A 20,039-nucleotide genomic window follows, 5' to 3' on the forward strand; every position below is an offset into this window, starting at 1 on the left:
AGGCCATCCTAGGTTCCTGAGATGACAGCACTAGTTTGGATAAACTTCCAGAAGGCATAATACATTCCTTGTTAAAGGAACACAAATGTAATTTAGTTTTCCCACTTCCTACCTGAAAGTTGAATATAATTAGAGTAATTTGCGCATTATTCTAATTATTCTGAGAGCTATGTACACGTTAAGTTGAAACTGTGTGCCCTCCATTACTGCAAGGAGTAACATATATTTCAGAAAGGTGACGAAAGAGAAAGTCATTGCCAATTTTGTTCATGCAATCAGAGTTTAGCTGGATTTATGCTACCTCCTCCAAGGTAATTAACTACTTTAAAATGATATTTAAATATAGATATCTTGGCATACCACAGATGGAGAGGAAAGAGTGAGAAAAAATTCCATAATAAAACCCCTTGACAATTTAATGATGAGGAAAGTAGAATTTCTCCAGAATAGCTGAGAAAGCAGCAATCAGATTTGTGTTGCTAATGTGACGGGTAGGGGAACTAAAAACTCAGTAGGAAGACGACCATCTGGGGAGACAAGGTCCATCTTTGAGCTAGGATATGAATTCAGCACCAAAAAAGAATCTGAGGGTGAAAAAAATTCAGAATAAGTTCATTTATTGCACAGCAGATAGGTTTGTAGGACAGAAGATTTCGAGGAAGATGAGGGAGACAGCCATCCTATGAACACGTCAAGAAAATTAATAGCCTGACACCTTCAGACACAATAGAAGCTGTCTTAAGCAAGAAGACACAAATTCACTTAGCCAGTCATTGGGCAACATGGCAGCAGTGACCATGGCATAATTAAAGTCAGATGCTCTTTACCAAAGCCAGCATCACAACTGTGATCAAATCAGTGCACCATTTAATTTAACAACATGGCAAGAGCTGCAACTCACCCATCATCAAATTATCTTGAGAGAATAACAGAAAGTTTACAGAGTAACCCGGATTGATCAGCTTCTTCCCTAATGCAGAAAAGTTACATAGTTTAATCAACGACAGCCAAACACTTTTGGTTTTTTCACCTAAAAATCTACAGAAACAGTACTATCCATTTCTAGCTATTTTTTGGTTTGAAAAATACTAAGAAAAGGCAGTTTCAATCTGTTATGATTGAGTAACGCCCACCTCTATACCTGTGAGGAACTCACAGGTGGACTTTTCCAGGTACCACAGTTCTGCAAGAGGCCATCTCTTCCCACTGATTTCAATTTCTGCCTTGTACAACTGGAACAAGATCATCTGAGATTTGATGACTTCCTAGTGGCTATTTAATTGTAATGATATTAATTATTTTTTATTACATTGGCTAATTCAGTCTTAGAGCTCAAACCAAAATAGTTGTAGTTTACTCAAATTGCTTGAAGGTCTATTAAAAAGAACCAAGAAATAAATTGGTGCATGATTTTTTTTAGTATATCATACATTAAAATGCTCTTTATGAGTTGTTCCAATAATCATGTAAATCATATCACTGGACATGCAAATGGCTGATTTTCTCTAACCTGAACCTTCTGTAACTATCAGATTTGCAGAAACACCCCTAAAATAAATGCTCTCCTTAGGTTTTATAGCAGATATAGACAAAAAGGAAAGTCCTCACCTCACCACGTACTAATTTTCCCTGGCGGATCCAAATCTACCTAGAGGAAAACACTAGAGCCTGTGGTTCTTGGCTGAAAAGACAGAGGTTAGGAAAAGGAACACACCAGAAATTCAAGAGACAAAAATCAAGTGTAAGAATACAGGGGGAAAGGGATGACTCAAGTATGTCTTGTTGCTTCAGCAAAGGAAGACACCTTTTCAAATGCACAGCAAGAAGCAAAAAGTCACTTGAATTGCCTTTGGATTGGATAAGTTTTAACCTGTTTCCTAAGAAAGCAACAGCCTGTGCCCTCGTGTGACCCCTTTGTGTGCAAGAACCCCTCTATTAGGTTTTGAGCTCACAGACCAATTTCAATCAAATCTGATGAGGCCTTCAAGATACAAAATTTCCTGAAAGCTTCAGGAAAATGTGACCTTGATAGTGCAAAGGGATCCAAATCCCTGAACTGGAGGACAGACGGCAGTAACCTGGCTCTTCAGTCATTCCTGGAGTGAATTACACAAGCACAAGTATAATAATCCATGAACCAGCACCTATTTAGGTCTGAAAAAGGTTGAGCACATTCTGTCTCTTGGGGTGGACATCTTCTACCACCTCATGGAAAAAAAACGATTGTGGACATTCCTAGAGCCTTTGTCTTACCTCCAATATTATTTCTTCCCTCATTGCTGTGGGGCAAATTAGAAGACAATACTCAAAACATTGGTGCACTTCAGAAGTAATTTCAGTAGACATAAGGGTATCTTAACTCAAAGTTTTGATTTATACTGATCACAAAATGGCAGAAATCAAGGGCCTTTGGAAAAGCATGAAATGAAACAGCAGGATAACAGATTTCATGAGAGCACAACTGTATTCAGAAGTAGCAGGCAATTCTACAGGAAGCAATATTAAAGGTAAAAGGAGTTAGAAAAAAACCCAGCCATTCTTTTAAGAAACTTATTTTAAGGGCAAAAGGACAAACCACTTCAGAGCTACTAAGCAGGATGCAGGTTCTCAGCTGAAGTTCTCCATCCAGCTTCAGGCACTGCTTTTTGAGAAAGAAGAGATGAACCAAATGGAGAGAGCTGGAAAAAGAAGCATAAAGCCGGGTCAAGTAAGTTATGAGGAAAGAATGGAAGAATTTCAATTGTCTCTTCTAAAGAGAAGAGAAAATCCTAGTGATTGGCAGCCTCTGAGTCTTCAAACATGTAAAAGGTAACTGCAAGAGGAAGAGAGTAATCTATGCTCATAAGCATCAGTAGGCTTAAATCACAGTCAAAGTGATCTAAATCAGACATTAGAAAGAACTTTCTAATTGATAAATTCAGTTGAACATGAAGCTAGAGCAATGGAGGTGTTCAAGACGGACACGAACAAACCTCTGGCAAGGACATTTTATGCATAGTCAAAGCTAATATTGTCCAGCAGAAAACAGCAGAAAGCAGTGATGCCAGTTTTTACGAAATCCCAAAACAGAATGGCACAGCTTATGGGCTAAGGCGGCTCCAGAACAGCTTTCAAGATATTCCAGCATAAAACTAACCCCGGATAAAACTGCTTCTGCCTTGTTGTACAGAAATGGACTAGATGACAACCCAAAATACTTTTAAGCCTCATGACCTATTTTGCCATTTACCTGATGTTCAGAAACCTCAGCATGACATGAAATGTGGAACAGAAAGAAACAAGAACTTCTTCAAAAGCAAGAACTGTGAAAATATTTGATACACGTTTTCAAGCAGCTAGAGAGAAGCTCTGAATCATGGATGCTGGAAAAAGCAAGGAGGGGTATACAGAGTTTATGCTTAAATTTAAGTAAAACTAATATTACTCTGCTGATATTTGGAGAACTTAAATCTGTTCAGCACACTTTACATATCTGGGAATGAAGTTCTGCCTAATAAAGACCATATAGACTTCCCCCCCTCTTTTGTGGCCAAACAAACTACCCGTGTTATCTTTATCCCATTAACATCTTTAGCACCATTCTAATTTATCAATCCTTGGAAAGAAATGATATTTGGTACACTTATCTGTGCCTGGGCTCCTAAATTTGCAAAGTACTGAGATGGAGCAACAGTACTTGGCAAAGCAAACACCGGGCAGGGCCACCTAGAAGGGATGTGCTGAAGCTCTGATCAACAACACGCTCTCCTGAGCTACCTGACATCTTTCAGGAGTGACAGAGGATGCCCAGACACCAATGTTACTTCTTGTCAACAAAAGCCAAAAGGAAGGCTCACCCTCTCTAAAAGGGAACACAGTTTTAAAGCCCATTAAAATGCAAAGATCTTAAAATATCAGTAAAATAGTCTCCTACTTGGAAAAAAATAAGTTGCTCTTTAAACTTTGCATGATAAGCAAGTGACAGTGAAACTTCACATAGAAGATAGATAAACCTTTTTCAGAAGACCTCATGTTTCACCTTTACCCTTCCATATCTGCAAAGAAAAAAAAGGAAAAAAAACAAACCTGAGCATGAGATAAATGTTGTGTCCTTCTATAAAGGCTGCTACAAATATATTTGTGCAATGAGGTAAATAATAAGCAATGACAAAAGATGCGGGTGTATCAAGTGCAATGGAGAGAGGTCTCAAATTTGTTCTGACAACTTTAGTTCATGCAGTAATTCTCCTGAGAAGGTGAACTACATACTTACATCCTACCCTCTAGCAGAGAAAAATATTATTTACTTCTAAGGAATGTCCACATGTGCAAAATAATATGATCTCACATGTCCCATGGTGGAAATCAGTTAATAAAGAATGAATAAAGTTCAGTTACAATACAGAAAAAAATCAAACAACAAACTACCTGAGGTCTCATGCTCCTAAACTCCTCACAAAATCTGTCTAAGGAGACACTCCTGTAGGTAAGTATTTCGATGTTTCAGACATATTGCTGTACAGTGAATTCTGAAACACTAGTGTACTCTGATAACTCCTTATTTTACATTCTTTCCCCTTCCACAGGGAAGGAAGCTCTGCACTCCCCTCATTCTCAATATGAAATTAATCACCCTAAACTGAATTAAGATATTTTATGTGCCTAACTTGACAGCTCCCTTATGGACTAATGGAAAACGTTAGCCTGTGCAAAAACTCAGTTGAATCACCAGAGGGACACGCAGAATAACCACCATAATTCAAGAATATGCCCCTTTGGGGACCACGTTCATACCAGAGAGTATGGTTGCCTCTTTTTTCCCCACTTTTTTTTTTTTTCTTTATTTTCATGGATCAAAGCTAATGTCTTAAAGCATAGCAGCTGCTAGGAAACAGGAAGCGTAGTAAAATACTATTTGCAGTGCCCACATCTACATTTTTTTACTGCATTCTGCTTAGGAGGAAGGAAGTGGAAGCCCTCAGAACAAAACTCAGGTAAAGCTGCCCCAAGGCACAATCCAGGGTCTGTCAGTGGGGGAATACAGCTGAGGCACTGTGAGCTCCAAACAAAACACAACTCAGTACTCAGGAAACACAGCTATGGCCATCAGCACAAGGCTGGACAGAAACTTCCAAAAAAAAATATGAATTTTGCTTTCAGAAAAACAGAATTGTCAGCTGCAAAGGCTAAACTACGTAATTAGCTTGGGTTACCTGTTTAAATAATTGCTTGAATAGGGGAGGACCTGATAGTTCCAACAGTGTCTCTGACTCTTCCCTTTAACCAGCAGTGCTTCCACCCCAGGCTGGCAGGAGATCACACATTATTCCCTGCGCTGCCAAGCTACACTCCTTATTCCACAGTCAGTCAGTCCGTGTGGCAGGTGCTTCTGCAGTGCCTGAAGGTAAGGTCCTGCCTCAGTGACGTGCAGGGGCTCCTGGCTCCCAGCCCGAACAGGAGCTGGCAGGTTTGGGAGCCACTGCCTGATGCTGCTTTATGAATGCAGGATATCTTGGCAGTGCCTTCCCTCTGCAAGAGGCAGTGGCTCTGGAATCCAGGTCAGCTCAGTCAGAGGAATGGTCTGGCTTGAGCCTTGCCCACATTCACACAGAAGAAGATGGCAATTCATATCTCCATCCTGCTCTAGAGTCTAATTCCTGAAGTGCACTATGAGCTCTGGCTTTAAGTCAAGGTAAGAGAGAAATGAGTAAAAGGTTTTTCCTTTTGGATGAAGGTGGGTTAAGGCAGTTCAGACCAAGCCAAGAGCTCAGTACAGCTGTGGCCACTGTTGTGTGGAAATGATACAGAAGTGTACAGTGAAAGGCTCTGGCCTCCCTGAGGGACCTCGAAAGGTACCAAGAAAAGGTTATGCCCAATTCAGGAGAGTCAGAGAAATGCACGTACAGAGATTATGTCACCTCATGTCAAATATTGTAAAACGCAGGTTCTGTTTGGGTACTTTACTCACAGGTCTGCTTTGCCCAATGCATTTGTGCTTCATTTTCACGTAATCTCTATAAGAAAGAGCATGGGGTAAAATCCAGTACCCTCTATTATTTGTTAATGAACAAAACATGCCTAAAGAATTGAAAATGCAACTGTCAGACAGTGCAGTGGTGAGTGAAGATATACAGAAAGGTATAGAAAAGAAAGATAATTATGCTTAAGGCTCTGGAATGGAATGTCAAGTCTTTAAAGTATCCTCACTCAGGTGCATTGCACCATGTAGATTATTTGCATTAAAACAGAACATAACCTCTAGGGGAATAAATCCATGCCAGGAATGGAAAATATTTGACACAGGCATTCCTGCACTGTCAGGAGAAAAGATCACAGACCACAGAATTTGGAAATATTTTTATTTTCTGTGGGAGCCGTTCCAAAAATCTGACCGCTTAGTTTGCAAGGCAGAGTGGAATTATTTCTAAATTCCATATATGTCCATATATATGTGTCTCCACAGTGAATTAGACTTAAGTGCTACCAACTTTCTTCCTGCATTACAAATCTCAGTAGAATAATGTGGAAGCCTTGCATTCCTACACAAAAACCTGCAACTCTATCCTCATTTCCTAAGATCCATCTCAGTCCCACACACAGCCCTCAAACCTGCTCTTGGTATCTTAAGAGAGGCGCTGCAGAGACCGCATTTCCCCAGAAATACTACAGTTCAATTTTGGAGCCGGAAAGAAAACTGTAAAAAAGTTAAATATATCCTTGAAGAATGTATGACAAAATGGATTAAAGCACTCTTACATGCTCAGACAAACAGAATGAGTGTGTTGCAAGCAGTTACAAAAGAGGATGTGCTGGAATTCTTGTAATTGGGAGTATGGAAACAAGCTGGCATTAGCAGCCACTGCTGCTTCTGTTTTAACTGAATGCTCAGTCAACACTGGAGTATTTCATTTCAGAGTGATAGTCAATACACATGCTGGCTGTGAAACAATTCATGTTTCTGCAGCTATCCACTTGTCAGTCTTATTCTTTGCTATTTACGAAAAAAGAAAGGAACTAAAAAAGATAACTCCCCTTGAGACTGCAGTTGCTTACGGGTCTACATGTTCCCCTGCTTGTGCCATTCCTTCCCTTTGGTTCTGTTCCGTCATCCTGGCTGAGATCACCTGCCACAGATTCAACCCATCCACCTTTCACCTCTTGGCTTTCCCTCTCTGCCCTCCGGCCACGCCGGCACCCCCAGCGCTCGGCACTTCCCTGACCTAGTTCTCACAGCGCATTTTGCTCCCTGGGGCGGCTCCACCTCACTCCACCCCAGCACCACCACACTGCTGAACGCTGCTGAAAGCAGCTCCTCCTCCTCGGGCCAACCGAGCGAGCCGGACTCTCCGGTCCAACCACTGCTTTATCTCGCTCCCTCGTTTCCACCCGGACCGGCCGACTGTCACTCGGGAGAGAGCTCTTTGTGCCTTCATTGACTAGCACAGATTTTACTGACTTGGGCTTGAAGGTGAGGAGGAGTTACAGAAGTTCAACTATGATTCCCTGACACCGGAATAATTACAAATTGTTCAATGCATGTGTGTCTCCTTCCCAAGGATGTTTTTCTCGTAACCGATGTGAAAGTGAGACCTAAAGCAAACTGTTTGTTTATAGTTGTAACCTGCTTGGCTTACAACATAAGCAGCTTTATATCCAGCTGATGAGCACCCTTCATATGGAAACTAACCAGTATTAGGTAAATTAGATATTAGGTAGTTTGAGAACTAATTTTCCTATTGCAAAAGTGACCACTATCCATACACAAGGACCTGTTTCTGGAAGCTTTAGGGACATCCTTCCCTTTCAAAGCCCTGCACGTGTATGCATTTTTATCCCCCCCAACCTCCCCATTCAATATCCTTTTCAAAACACTGCATCTTTCAGTGTCCTGGTAATGCTCTTATCTAATCAACTGTTAAAACACTCTTGATTATGAGCTCTGCTAAATCTTACACGTTGAACAATATGGGCTGAAAAAAGAGCCAAAATCAAAACCTTCTATTCAGTTTTGCAATGATCTGTCAGAAAATGTGACTAGATAAAGCACAGGTATGTCTGCTCGGTTTAATCATGGCTAAATGAAGTTAATAAAGAAACAACACTCCATCAGCTGCTTCAAGTTAAGAAAAAACCTTTTTTTTCCAATAGCATAGAATGTAATACAAGTTCATTTACCTCTACAAGAAGTCTCAAGAAATTATGTCAGAAGATTTATCATCAGACTTCATAATGCTGTTTATCATCATAATCTCATAGATAAAGCTGTTTCCTATTCCAAGAAGGTATACTTGGCAAGTATGATTTACTACACAGGATCAATGCCTGTCTCTCAAACCTCTGCTGAAATGCTGCATTGCAAACTCTCTGTTAATCTGGTGGAAAATTCCTCTTTTTTTTTTTTTGCCACACAGCTGAGTGGGCATTTAGCACAGCCCCACACTGTGCAGCAGTGATTAAATGTAGCCTTGAAATGTTAGCCATAAGCCAGGAAGATGTACAAGGCTTGAAAAAAGAAAGAGGAATAAGCAGCAAACAGTGGAGCCTGCAACCAAATTATTGTCAGCCAACCATGGTAGGTAGTTACTGATTAGCTTCTCCAGCAAAAAGTCATTCAAAGTAACAAGAAAACTAAAGAACCCTCAAACCATCCTCTGCTAGTCTTTTCAGGCTATGTTTTAAAGCCACAAGCCTTTCTTGGATATCTCCTCAAGAGATGTTTACTCTTTCCACACTATTCAAGTAATTCTATGGGCAGCCCTGAAAACCAAAATATTCTCATTAAGATCACGTAAATCTCAAGGTAGAAGCAGTCAAAGCCCTCTAAAATGCTTCACCATCAACCTCCAGCCTGAGCTTAGGGAAATCACCTGTCATAGAGTGAGAGGTTTGCATTTCTGTCTTTAAGGCGATGTTCTGCAATACAGCTCCCACTGGAATGCTGGTGCTGAGCAGGTGAGATCCTTGATCAGCAGGAGGTGAACTGAAATTACACAGCCTTTGTGAAAAGGGTAAACACCAGCCACATGAACATGATGAGTTTGAAACTGCTCACCTTTGGACCAGTCTGTTCTGAAGATGAAGAACTGATGCCTGATTGAGTTAGAGTGGAATCACAGCAAAACAGTAACATTTAATGCAAATTCAAGTTGCATCTGTAGGTAGACCGATAGAAATGTCCCCCAGGAAATGAGACCAAGACACAGTTTTCCATCTGACTTAGTAGCATCAACTAGAACAGGAGATAGGCAACTGCTTTACACAACACTGATGGCAAATCACTGATATTTGAAAAAGTGGGAAGACTTTGATAAAAATCCCTGTGAATAAAGGTACCCTTAATAGACAGTGATTCTATGTGTACCAAGTATTTTGCAAGGAAAGAACAAAAAAAAATGCCTTTATCTCAGCAAGTTTACAGACTAAATAAATTCCAGAGAAATACAGTGATAAGATAGGCACTGTGCAGAAATGAATGAGAGCAGCAGTAAAGAGAGCACTGTGAGCTCTGGGAATAATAAATTCTGGGGTTTTATGCATGTCTCATGTTGGCTGACTTTAGTGTCAAATAAAGGAATGCACTGACAGAAACTTCCTTCTTTTTTTGGGACATAGATCAAACCTCCTTTCTTCTGCACACTCTCCAGGGCACTGGAGGAATGAGTTCTCACTGCAACTTCTCTTTCAGCAGGGAATGTGCAGGGCCTTTCTCCTGTGCCCAGCTGCTTACTTAAGGAAAGAGTGGATGATATGCCTTTGTTAAATTGGGCTGAAAATGGCTGACTAGTTCACAGGTTGTTGAGGAGTTGACAGACAGTATTACTAAATAAGTCTTGTTTCTCTAGGAAACAATGCCAAAACCAGCCAAGATTGTCCAGTGCTGCCATGCTGAAAGCACAAACTATGTAGATGAGTCTTTTTGCCCTTATACAACACTTCCCTTCCCCTATCACATACATTTTTGACACCTATAAAGTGTTCAGTGGGAATAAAAGCAAGCATGCCTACCTGATATTTTAAGTATGTGCACAACTTGCCATTGAATGAAATTTTGTTTCCTGCAGGCTGTTAACACCTTTATAACAAAATCACAGGATTACAACACCTGGTTTCTCAGCAGGTGCATACTGAAACAGTCAAAAAGGCCAAACTCTCTGATAATGATACTGAAAAAATAGATTAAAAACATTCACTTATATATATACCCCTGTGATTCTCAGCCCACGTGCAAGAATTCAAAAAGTCTTCAGTTACACTGAATCACAGATATAAAAACCTGCTAATAATAATACCTTATCTCTGCAAATTGTAAAGTATTTTCTACCTATTGACGGGTAAAGCTGATTTTTACCTTCTAATTTGCTTGACCTAATTAGGCTGAGGTGTAAGCATAAGGAAGTCAACACAAGATTTTCAAAAGCATAAATTAATTGATTGATCCTTTGGGTTGAGAATGAGAAGGAAGCTGACAGGGCTCCATTTTTGATCTGTCATGCTTGGTAATGCTGTCTTGTTTATTACCAGCAGAGTGTCTGTTGACTTTCACTCTTGCATAACCTCCAGATATGGATCTCGAAAGCAAAACTCAGTGACTCCTTTACCAAATCAAAGAGGTGATGGCAGGCCTCCATTTATAGAAAAAGACAATAAAAAGATTTCCCTCATCCCAACAGAAATTTAGTAAGAGCCCAGATGCTAATGAAGTGCAGGGAAGAGCTTATTGGAAATGTACAGGTGAACCTGCGTGCTTGGGAAGGCACTGCACATGGAGGGAGATGGAATGATCTTGCAAACATTACTTTATGCTGCAAACTGCTGCTGTAACAAGACCTCTGCTAGATTTCTACACTGAGGAGCCTGCTCAGCTTTCCATCCTTACAATCGACACACGGAAAAAGAACAGCCTCCTTGCAGCCCTTCTGGATCCTGCACATCTTTGGCTCAGGACAGTCCTTGTGTGCCTAATTTTATTTCTTTACCTTTCGCTGGTGAGCAAGAGATGTGAGGAGGCCAATTAATTCCTTTTCAGCAATGGAATAAATTACATCTCTCCTGGGACAAAAGGTTTAACCCAAGGTGGAACTGAATTTTATGAAAGCTGCTCCTCAGTTCCCACAGCACAAAGTCTCCTGTCTCAGGACACAAACTCATAATTATTTTGCCAAGTTTTACTAGTGCACACAGCCTATCCAACACTTCTCACTACTGCATGTCAACATATGAGTCACGTTAATATCCATCTGAAAATAAACACAGATTATGGAATTGATACGCTTTGAAAACAGATTTTAAGAAAAAGCAATTAGACATAGCATATATCAACAGCATACCTGTCATGGAATGAAAAACAAAAATGTTTAACTTTTTTCTTTAGAAGGTGTAGGTTTTGGAAAACACCCATTTTTTGTTTTGCAATCTGTTCTTCCTGCTTGGTCATGGGTAAGAAATAGATTTAAGAAACAAAGGTTCTGAGTTCAACTTGAAGAGACACCACTAAAAAATGTACTGAGAACCAAAAAGTAATAATAGACAAGTTTCACCTACTTCCCGGATTATTTGAAACTAATCCTTTATTTCCTAATCGGGGATGAAACTGGACTGTACACACAGAGAAATGAGAATCTGCTTTGTAACACCCCTCATGTTTTCACCCACAGATGCACCACTCCAATACTTAAAGGCTTATAAAAATCTCGCTTTGGTTCTTTCGTAACCTGATGCAAGCGAAAAGGAACCAAGGACGACGGCCTGTAGGTGAAGGTGATTGTGATTAGAAGGGAGGAAAAGGGGTGGAGATTGCATCAAAACAGTTGTAATAGGGTTTCGTTTCCTTTCTGATCAAAATAAAACAATCAAAAGGCATGAAGATTTCCTGCTTCGAGATTAACACACCCTGATATCTGCTAGAACCTCCCAGTTAATCTTATCACCCACACATGCAAACAACAATGCTGTTTATATACCAATGATGCAAGGAAGAAATTGCACAGGAGAGCATTGCCTTACATACAGAAGAGACGTCAAGAGACATGCAGACACACATTTTTGTGCCAGAGACAAAGCAAAATGTTCCCTTTTAGCATGACTGATGTCAAGAGATTGCTGAAAGTTCAAAAGCTCAAACTCAGGAACTTGCATGGATATGATCTTAAAAAGCAGGGAAAACATTGATTTTTCAAATGCTTTCTTTACCATGAAATGCCTTCAACAAATCTCGTTTGCTTTGAATTGTTTTGTAGTTTGGTGTTGGGATCTGTGTAGCACCTGAAGCTTTGAGGTTAATCAGCAGGTGGTCTCAGCAGGAGATATATTTGATAGGATCACAAAGCTGGGAATCTTTCAGAGGACAACAAGGTACAATGTGATAAGCAGAGGTGATCCTAAATTTATTTCTCAAGTTATATTCCCTGATCTCCAAGGTTCCCATCTGAATCACTACAGTCACTGACACATGGCTGCTAGGACTGGGTGGAAATATCTGTATCCTGCCCTCTCCAGGCAGTAGCTTGGGTGATCTCCCCCACAACAGTGTGCATAAACACCTGACTGCAGCTTACTTTCACCTGCAGGAAGTACAACTTGGTGACCACAGAGGGAGAAATGTTCCTTTCAGAAGACACACAAAGTTTTGTGGAGACACAAAGAACGGACAGGAAATTGAAACACTGGGGCAGATGGAGGCATTCTCCTGCAGAACAGCCCCAGAAGCTCAAGAATGTACAAACTGGCTGCTGTGAGTCCAGGTGTAGGCTGACAGCTTTGGACTGTGAGATTAGCCAGGCTGAAGTCTCGGATAGCTACATGTGAGTCATAGAGAGAGATGTATGGCAGCTCTTCAGACCATATGAATCAGCAGCAGGGAAGCAAAAACTGAAATGGAAATTCCTGGAGGAAGCAGAGTGCAACATGATGTCAGCTGAAATGGCTATGAGTCTCAGCTCTGCATCACAAATTTGTCTTTCCATATTCCTGTTGCTGAGTGAATAAATCCTCATTTCTTGGTAAGCTGAGGGAGAAAACCAGATTTTTTGGAAGAAGGGGAAATGACAGAGTGCATGCCTGTGCTTAACCAAATGAAGGAAGGAAAGGATACAGCTGAATGATTTCCAAAAAGACTTAGATGATCAGTAAAACAGATAAAGCTTTGCTGTGTTATGTCTATGCTGGATGTTCTTCTAGAAATCCAAAATATCTTAGGAGGCAGAAAAACATCTGGGTAAATGTTACTTTGTGCTGAAGACATGGGTGTATCTAGATGGCATCTACTCTGGAAATTCACCTCTTCACCTCACATTTTTATACTAAAGATATCTCACAGAGTGCTTTAGTTATCTGCCTGAATTAATGTGTTTTTAAGAGCAAAATACTCCAGCTCCTCTTCAGGCTGGCACACCATACTGCTGGTTCCTGCTGCCTGCTCTTCCCCTTAAATGACCTTTTCCTTCCCAGTTCAACATCCATCCCACTATGACAGCTCTCTCAGGCAACAGCCTCACAAAATTTCTGGCTTGGCTACTTTCTGCAAGTATTTTCTGTGGAAAAATTAGCTGCCATGAATGGCAGAAATTCTCTGGCTGAGCCACTGGTCATTTTAGGGACATTTAATTTCCTGCTTTGCTGGTTAATGCCACAGTCCTAGCCACAACAAAAGTTAATTTTCTTTAAAAATAAATTAAAAAATAATCATGAGAAGTTCATATGTCTATTGGTAGAAGGAACAGACCTACATATCATGATAAACTAAGGGATCTTTATGGTTGTCTAGTACCCTATAAACTAGGATTTGAACCACCACTGCACACAGACAAACAGCAAGGTGAGAGGCAACACAATCCTACCCATTTTTCTGGTGAAAATTCAGGTTTTACAGAAACTGTGGGAATATAACAGAAGATTGTTGAGGAGAATTATAAACATGCAAGGCCAACCTGCAGCTGAGGTGTAGAAAGACACATAAATCATACTGATTGTTGCTTAGCTTCGTGTGTTGGATAAATAGAATGTCAGTGTTTCAATTATATATAGATTATAGGCACTCTATTGAACACACTTGAGATTCCTGCCCTGTTGTGGGAAAGCTTGAAGCAGGGAGGTAAACCACACCTGTGAGAACCCTGGAAATACGGATGAAAACAGGAGGTCTGGTATCCTCTAGCAAGGACCAAGTATCAACCAAGCTCTGTGGTGTTCCTGCTCGTGTCTCTGCCCACGTGCTGCTTCAGGGACCCACCCGTTTGACAAGGTAATGCAAATAAATTTACTCTTTGCATTTCATCCATGGTTCCGTGGTCATTCCTGCATCCTGCATGTGCCACCTCACACAGAGACCCAGAGAGTTCCTAAACAGCCATTATCTTATCATTCTGCTCATTGTCCTTCATGACCTTGCTTCTGCAATGGAACACAACCAGCTATGTCCCTTGTCCCTAGCTGACACAGCAGGTAGAAAATGTGTGTTACCTTTCTGGTTTCCAAAAGCCTGACAGCCACTTAGAGCTTGCAAAGGTAATTAATTCTCATGCTGAAGGGACATAAGTAGCCAGGCAATGGGACTAGCCATTCCATTGCTTTCTTTTACTAATTACCTCTATTGAGCAAGAACAAGCTGCTTGCCAGGTAATTACCCACAGAAGCCCCACTGGGGTTCTGTCCATTTTTATATCACTGGTTCTGACTCATCACAGAAATGCTGCCACCTCGCACTGAAGGGTCACAGACCCAGTTAAGACTGGATGGGCGCTCAGCTGATCTCTGGTTCATCCTCGTGTTCAAAGGCAGGTCAACACCAAATTCCCAGCAGGGTGCACAGGGTTTTGCCCATCTGGGCCCTGAAAGACTTCACACGCCCCATTGCTGTTACCTGCATCTTGATGCCTGCTTCCCCTCCCCATATATGAAACCTCTCCAGCCTGCAGGCAAAGTATGAACCATTAACCACTGCCCTTTGAGCCCAGTTATTAACCCATATAGTAGTCTACCCATCGAGACCGTAACGTCCCCAGTAGCACACAAAGGTGTTATTGCTAAAGTCAGGGTAGATGACACCATCAGTCACCTCTCATTCACAAATCTAGTCACTTCATCATTGAAGACAGTCAGTCAAACATTTATCTTTTGTCCGTCTGTGCTTGCTGCTCCCAGTCTCCTTCCTCTCTCTGATCCCAGACACAACTCTTGCTAGAAATATCTTTTGAAGACAGGTGCAACATTTGCCTTAAGTTATCAGTGATCTTTGATAACCAGAACCTTTCAAAGATAGTAGTGTGTGATATGACTGTGACATCAGCCAGCACACTTGGGTGCTTCCCTCCTGATCTCATGCACTTGTATGGGCTGAGATTTCTCAAGAGATCCATGACTCAGTCTTCTTACACTACTGGTAGTCTGACAACACAGAGGCTTGGAAGACTTCAGTGGTGAAAACTGAGGCACAGAAAGCATGGAGCACACCTTATCTGCATCTGCAGTCACTTAGTCATCCACCCCATCCAGCAATGGGACACTATTTCCATGTTTATTCATCTACTACTAACATAGCAGTAAAAGGTCTTCTTGCTTCCCTTGATGTCCCATGCAAATGTTGACTCCAGGAAAGCTTTGGCTTTCCTGATGCCATCCCTACATGCCCCTGCAATGTTTCAAATCTCCTCTTTCATAGCCCATTCCTGTTTCTACCTCTTGTATGTCGCCTTTTTTTTATTTTGCACTGGAGCTCAATCATGGGTTATCTGCTTTTATCTGCTTAGCTAAGCCAGTCTCCCAATACATGTACTTGTTTTCATGAGCAGAAGGACGAGCTGCTACTAAGAGGAGGTTGTCCTTAAAGACCCGACATGCTAAATCTTTCAAGCCAAAGTAAATCACTACATGCTATTTTTATCAGGGCTTAAACTTCCAAAATTTAATTACATGAATTTAGAGATTTCCAGGTGTGAACAGGGCTAACTGGAAACTTAGGTACTGAGCTATGTGAAAAATCTCAGCCTTGCATGTAAAGTCTCATGCAACACACTTAGAGCATTGCTACAAGAGTCAGTGACTGTTACATGTGCCTACACACTGGTGACATCTCGGGTTGCAGAAGTGTTTCCTGCTTCCATTGCATTGAGCTCATCACATAGCAGGGCAGATGACAGAAACAAGGGTGTGGATCCGAGACCTGTGATTATTAGCTGAGAGTGCAGGTGCAAAGCAACACATTTCTGGGGCTCGAAACCAAGGAGAAAAGAAGGCAGGGACTGAGGATGAGGAGGTCATTCATATCTGTGGTGCAGCTGAAGCTACAGGTGTACTAATTGGTAGAGAATCTGCCTGAAAACCAAGTCTCAATTTTTTTTTGCCTGTTGTCACTATAGCTTTGAAACCCAGAGGGCTTATGGGGATTGCCCCTTCCAGGAACACATGCACAATGGGACAGGTCCAAAAGCCTTACCACAGCCTTACCTTTCACCTGCCACAGGTGAAACACGCTGGGCACAATAAGGTTCCCTTTCAGTTGCTTTTAGCCAAACCCACACCAAAACGTGAAGATACTTCAGAAAAAGGTTGTTATGTTGGTAGATCATTATGGCTGCACAACTGAGGCTGCAAACAGTTGGAAAGGCTATAACCTGATCAGCCTTAACCCTCTCTCCTTACTCGTCCCTTATTAATAATCTTTATTGCATGACTCTGATTGGGGGAATTAGTTTATTTTTGTTCCTGCAGGACTCATTAACATTTATACTGAGTTTGCAGCCAAAATGCCCCATTTACACTGGCTTCTGCAAAAACATATGAAGTGCTGTCTATATTTGTGAGAGGACAGAGCAAAGAAATTACAGGTGGCCTTTACGACACATAAGAAAATTACTGAGAACAGTTGCATGGCATATTCCTTTCATGACTCTCCTGTTAGACAATCAATGTTTTCTTTAAGATCTTAATTAGGGAATAAATGACATTGTAGGGCAGAAAGGCGTGCAAGAAAACTGAGGGAGCCAAAAGCATGGAAGGGACTGAGACTGGATGCTGGAATATTCAATCAATAGCAGAGTAGAACAGTTAGAAGGAGCTTCAGATGGCACAGGACAGAGAGTAAATATAAACATCTTCTGAGTTGTACAAGCTCCAAATGGAGACCATCACATTTTTGGTCCATCACATAAGTGGAACAGAAGTTACTGGGTTTGACCTCACCCCAGGCTTTTTTTTGCTTTCAGAAAGGAGCTTGAAAGCCCTGAAAAAGGCTGCAAGTTTCTTACAAGCCATTGCCATTCTCAGTGCAGAACAGCAAAATAATGAATTTGTGAATAACTTTATAATGTCTTGGAGGCTAAGGCATCCAAGGAAATGATCTAGCAAAGAAATAAAATTGTTGTACATGTTCTATAGGAAAAAAGTTTCCACTGGACAAATACATTTGTCGTTTTAAAACTCCAATGTCCCCTATAATTGGCACCCAGTCAACAGCAATACAACAGCAAAGAAACCATCTCTAGGAAAAAATTTTCTCCTGGTCAATACAGTTATATAAATAAGTATGTTAGTTATTGAACTGTGCTTTGGATAAAGGCAAGTTCAGGCTATGGGTTCTGGAAGAACACAAAGCATTTGACTGTGTTAGAAGCACTAACAAAGTGTAAGACACAGTACATGACCCACCTCCCGAAGCTTAGGTCTTACTGTGGCCCAACTTCCAAAGAATGCCAGGATTCAGCAAGGCTGTGGGGACGTGGTTAAGCCTGATCTCCCTTAGTACATGACAGTCAGTGCTATCAGCTAGAATTGAGTGAGTCAGACTTAAAATAATCACAGAAGCTATTCGAGCAATTAGTCCCACCCCAAAGCAGTTTATCACTTCCCAAAAGCAACAACTTCTCTTCCAGTAGGATGCTTCACTGCTTCTTTATCACTCAGCTGCCTGCTTTCTGTCCTTGGTACGCCACATAGTGCTAGAAGCAAAGAGCTTCCCTACTCCCCCACATTTGATCATCCCTAATTACCTTTCCCAACCCATTAAACAAAATCCTTTCTTTAGAAACCTGGGGGGTTTTGTGGTATCAGAATTGCTTCTCTACTTCTGTCATGCATGCGCAGACACACAAAATGTTCTTACATCATTAAGATGCAAAACACATTGTTCCTGAGCCAGTGTTTTCAAAAGCAGTGTTTCCAAAGCCAGCATTTCTTGAAGCCAGTGCTTCCTGTGGGCTCCCTGGGAAAAAAAGGGCTTATGTAGCTGACTTCTGCAAAGCCTGATGTTCCAGTCAGTCAGTTGTGTGCAACTATTGCTACATAATCCTGGCTTAGAAGCCTTCACTGTGCCATTCTCTCACTGCAGCCTCTGCACCAGGTGCCTCTCTCAAACCATGTTTCCCTCCTCCCCTCCTTGTAAAGCAACACAGCTGTAACTAACCCTAAGAGTTTCAGAACTGCCACAAGTCTCAAGTTCTAGAACCAGCATCATCCAGTCACATCCCCTGAATATCCTAGCCCTGTATTTCTCCTATATAAAGTGTTCAATGGTCAATTAATTTACTGAATAGCAGTAAAGGACATATGTGTGTGTGTGTGTGTTGAAGTGTTACGGGAAATCAGGGCAAGGTGGATAAAGAGCAAAAGAGGCAGAAGGGAGGAGAATGACTGGAATTATGAGAAACCTGAGTCTGGGTCTTGTGCAGGCTTCCTTGTGCACCCCGCTGCCATATTCCCTGCTCCTCAGATCCCAGCTGTAAAGTGGGAGCACATCTCAGCGGGGAGTTGCAAATACAAATGCACCAGAAGACTCTGTGGAGTTGCACACCTCCAGCAGCAAGGCATGTAAACAGAGCAGGGAGGAAGGAACAGTATCTGTTCCTGTAAAATAGCATATAAGCACTGAGCAGGGTGAGGCAGCTGGGGCGGGGAAACAGACCAGACAGGAATGGGGAGATTCCTACCAGGAATGAGATTCCTGGTTCATGCAGCACTCTTGTCTGTTATTGTTTCCTACTTTCCCAATCTGTGTTTGAAGCGAGAAAGGGGAAATGGTACGTAACTTGAAACACAGTGCTAGACCCAGACTTACCAAATATGCCTTTGACAAGCCTCCTGAAGTTCCTAAGGCTTCACTTCCTCACCACTTCCTCAGCCAGGGATGGTATTCACTAGTGGCTCAGTGCTACTTTCACACATCCCACAGGAGGGTAAAACACCTTCTCTTTCAACCATACAGTGCTTGTAAGACTTCACTAATCTAGCAGGGGTATCTACTAATTCCTTCTTTTCTTTGCCACTGCTTTCAGGCCAATATTCATTTCCTTCTCTGTAATACTATTCTTTACTTCTCTAGCTGTTTACTTTACTTTGCTTTCCTATTAAGGAGGAAATCCTAATTAATCCCCTCCTGGGAGTCTACTGCTTTCAAAATCACTCATTTGCAGCAAGTTAACAATAACTGAATAGCAAAGCTTAGTCCTTGAAATTTGTCACTCAAATGGAAAGTAAAGATTTAGAACATCACTGAAGCAAATAGCTAATGTATAAAGCAACGGGAAGGTAGATGTGATATGTAAAAATATGCTGGATTAGGTTTCTGGAAGCAAATCCAAGAAAGGCCTTTTTCAATCATTGCACAAACTTTTTTGCTTTCCTCATCCAGCACAAGCCAATGATTGGGAAACACTCATACCAAGGGAGACACCTAAAGCCAGACAATCATTAAGCATGACACTGGGCGTGCCTTCATTACAGTGCTGAGGCGTGTGAGAGCCCCATTTAGAGAAAGATAGAAGATAGCAGTTTATTTGTAAAACAGCGGAGCCTTCACCACAGTGCTTGTCTAGAGCTTCCAACTGGCATGGTCAGGTGAGCACTCAGGCTCCAAAAGCAGCCTCCTCCATCCCCCTCTCACCATCACACCATGCTGCAAAGCCAGCCCTTTTCTAGTCACTACAAGGCTTGCTACTAATGATCACATCAAGATCCAGAATTGGGACACTGCAAGACAGACTGTGAGTTCCCAGTCAGAGCAGGTATTGCAGAAAGACAACCTCTAAGATTTGGGCTCAACAAAGTTGGTTTTGTGGTTCATTCTTTAGGAT

At 41.5% G+C, this 20,039-nt stretch overlaps 1 protein-coding gene across 13 annotated transcripts in view; it reads right to left on the bottom strand.

Annotated features, from left to right (window-relative positions):
- The window catches only part of SPTLC3 (serine palmitoyltransferase long chain base subunit 3), a 125,602-nt gene that overhangs the window by 74,524 nt on the left and 31,039 nt on the right, over positions 1 to 20,039 (bottom strand). The window lies entirely within an intron of this gene.

Source organism: Lepidothrix coronata, unplaced genomic scaffold, assembly GCF_001604755.1.
Source record: "Lepidothrix coronata isolate B3197 unplaced genomic scaffold, Lepidothrix_coronata-1.0 Scaffold71, whole genome shotgun sequence".
NCBI classification, from domain to species: domain Eukaryota; kingdom Metazoa; phylum Chordata; class Aves; order Passeriformes; family Pipridae; genus Lepidothrix; species Lepidothrix coronata.